The sequence below is a fragment of the Sphaerodactylus townsendi genome, linkage group LG06 (assembly GCF_021028975.2).
Source record: "Sphaerodactylus townsendi isolate TG3544 linkage group LG06, MPM_Stown_v2.3, whole genome shotgun sequence".
NCBI classification, from domain to species: domain Eukaryota; kingdom Metazoa; phylum Chordata; class Lepidosauria; order Squamata; family Sphaerodactylidae; genus Sphaerodactylus; species Sphaerodactylus townsendi.
In genome coordinates this window covers 71,411,320-71,414,936 of record NC_059430.1, presented here as the reverse complement: position 1 = coordinate 71,414,936, position 3,617 = coordinate 71,411,320, and positions in this window count along the sequence as shown.

Genomic DNA, 3,617 nt, shown 5'->3' with positions numbered 1-3,617 from the left:
CCCAAAATATATTGGCCATGTAGAAAATGCATTGTTTTCCTTTTTTGTTCTGAGGGAGCTGTCTGCGAAGATATGGTGATACGGCTAGAGCTGCTGCAATATGCACACATTCATGTTGCTGTAACTACGCAGACAACTCCCTCAAAACAAAACAAGGAAAAAGGACATGTGTACAGGATCACTAGGCCAAACAAACTTTATTCATCTATTTTTCATAGCAAAATAGCAAACAAATGAGCTGCAAGCAGAGGAAACCTCCATGGGGAATGCCAACAAAGAATCTGCTGCAGCACACAAACTGGTTGGAAACTGACAAAAGTTCTGTGCAGCAGGCAGAAAAAAATATCCATTTTGGCTGGCAAAGCTTGTATTCTCCTGTGCTGTGGGAACACAAAATCCCAAAATGGATCTTTTTATAATGTCCTAAAGACATTCTATTTATGCTGTGCAGAATCAACCTCTGTCAAGGCCTCCTATCTTATTGTCCTTGTTGCTCTCATTTACAGTTGGTAAAGCTATCCTACTGAACATTGTTTTAAGATACCTAGCTGGGTTCTTTCAAATGATGTGAATTGTTCATGAAAGGCATTTTCATCCTTTTTGCAAATATTTCGCAGATTAAAATCTTAGATTGTAATCCATATGGAGAACTTGAGTCCCATACCAAAATCAGCAAGGAAAGTATACCCACAAGTGCAACAAACCGATTCTGCAAGGTGTTGCCAACATATTTTTTATCTTTAAAGCCTAGATAAATTTAAATCAGCAAATGCTGTCCATCATCTTAACACTTGGACACAAAATGAGAAGTTATAACAAGCACTGGTTGAAGTGGGAAAAGCTGAATGTGATAGATTATCCAGGTGGAAAAACAGCCTTGAAATGTGCTTTAGAACACTCACCTTACTGAATTTCATATAATAAACCAAAAACACATACTGTGCAAAATATTGTTGGGTTTCAAAGCATTATTGCTGTGTGCTGTTTCAATCATTCATGATGAACATGTGGTTCCCTTTCTGTTAAGTTACTCACATTACTTATGAATAGACCTCTTTCTTTCCTCTGCCTTTTAAACCAAAATAAAGCTAAAGCTGGGGACTAGACACCCAAGTTAAAATCAAAGCCCAAATGAAGAGGTTTAGGTATGAGGGAGATAACAAAAATACTTTGTGATCTAGAAGACCCCTACCAATAGCTATGGAAGTCGTAAACCATATGCACAATTTGTTCTAGGAGTAGAAGAACTCAGCTACACCTGACATAACTATATTGCAGCTGTGTTTTCTTATTCCTCTGAAACCTTTAAGGCCATAAAGGCAAACCTCTTCTACTTGCACAAATGATTTCCTGATTTCATATGTGAAAGGCTGGTATCTATTGCTTCTGCAATTTTCTTCATTCCTGTCATTTAAAAACCTTGAATGAAATTGAACTATGACAGAGCACACTGATTTCTGGTGGTAAGGCAGCTCATAGAACCATATAATCATAGAGGGGTCATACAGGCTATCTAGTCCAGCTCCATGCTCAATGAAGTCTAGAGCATCCCTGACAAGTGTTTATCCAGCTGCTGCTTGAAGACTGCAGTGAGGGGAACCAATCACCCCCCCCCGGCTGCCAATTATACTGCTAATATCCAGCCAAGATCTTTTCACCCAAATTTACTGACCCCCCCCCCTTTCCTTCTCCTGGATACGTATGATTGAATTAGGAATGATGTGGGTTCAGAGATCAGGCTACTAGCATTAAATTATAAAGAAGTTGAATAAAGTATTCAAAGCATTCAAACTGTCTGTTTGCACACCAAATTGAGGAAGGGTCAAAATGAAAAGTGATATAACCACAAAACATTTCCCCCTATTTTTGCACCTTATGACATGGTTAGACTGAGGCTGTTTCCACACGGGCAGAAAACAGCTCCCTGGGGATGGTAAAAACAGTGTCCCTAAGGCGGCAGCAGCGCCATGATCACCCCCTCAAGTGGTGCGAAAATGCCACTTTTGAACCTCACTAAACGAGCAAGGTTTTTCAAAAGCGGTGTCTTCCAGCCGCTGCCATGTGAACTGCAGCGGGAGGAAGGCAGTGTTTTCCCCACACCAGCCCAAAGTGCCTCCTTACCTCCTCCTGGCTTTCATCCCCCTATAAAGGCCAGGGGACATGCTTCCTGGCCTCCATCCCTGCAGCCGTCGCTCTGGCCATGGGGGCATGTCCCCTGGTTTTCACAGAGCAATGGAAACCAGGAGAAGTTAAGGAAGCATTTGAAGGGCTGTGCAGCTGTGCAGAGCCTGCTCCGCCAGCAGCGCAGCCAGCGGGGCCGTTTGTATGAACGGACCTGGGGCTTGCATCCGCATGAAACATATCGATGAAGCCCTGCTGCTCTGGCTGTGCAGAAACAGCCTAAGAGTAGACTACTTATTCTTGAAATGTATTACCTCAGCTTCCTAGGTTGGGGTCCTCCCCCTTGTTCAGCCTCATGTGCCCAAGATGGCATCCATAGCTTATCCATTCATGACACAGTTTAAGAGCGAAGGGAGGGGAATAGATCCAAAGAGAAGAACTTTGTCTTCATGTACAAAGATTCTGTAATCTCCTGTCTGAACCTCCCCTTGTGGGTCACTACATCCCTTCCTCTTCAAAATAAAAAGATACAATCTAGCCAAAGGGTTCCAGTTATACTCACTGGTATTAGTTGGTAATATCCATGGCAATGAATTTCCCTGTGTTTGGGAAACAGATTAATTTCCCCTTAACTTCCCAGTGCTAGCTGTTGGTCTTTTAAGTATGTATAGAGTGAAGAAACAATAACTGTAACATCTGGAATTAAGACATGATAAGTCCTAACTAAAACAACCACACCTAGAATGGAATGTATATCAATATTTGGAATGGATTGTTCATAAAATTCATATTTTTAGACTAATGGCCCAACTAAAAAGGTTTTCATGACTCTAGAATAATAGCTATAACTGACTACAGCTGATTTGAGGCCATATTAGTTTTATAGAGTCAGACTTTGTCTCCACATTGGAAAATATTTCTTCACACAGGAGATCTTCCTTAAAAAGGCATTGGCTACAATCCAATGCAGAACTAAGAATTTTAAAAACACAATTCCAAACAGATTCACTCTGTTCTAAGACCATTGAAAAATTGCCCTGAAGGACTTCCATACAGGATTGCTGTCATTTTACCCTGTGTAGGAAAATATGATAAAAATTGGTATGGCAAAATATCACTGTATCTATTTTTTATGATCATATGTATTGCAGGTTGCAGGATCCAGAAGCTTTAAAACACGTGTCAAAAATGTACCGGTAAGTGTTTCACACATGAAATGTACATAGTCCTTAATACTGAGAAAAATCCCTGCAAGTCTAGACCTTGACATAGTCTTCCTTTTGGGGTTAGTTGTCCCCTATGATGTGCTGGAAAAAGTGTTTGTTCAGCTTACCACAGATTAGGTGATTTTAGAACTGAAAGAAGTGTGTTATAAAGGAACTTTCTGAGGTTTTCTGCTGTAACAAGGAGTGTTTTTTTAAAGAAGTGAAGAAAATGCCAAATAACACTGTGCTATATTGATTTTACATAGATGACAACAGGGGAAGGGGGTGGCT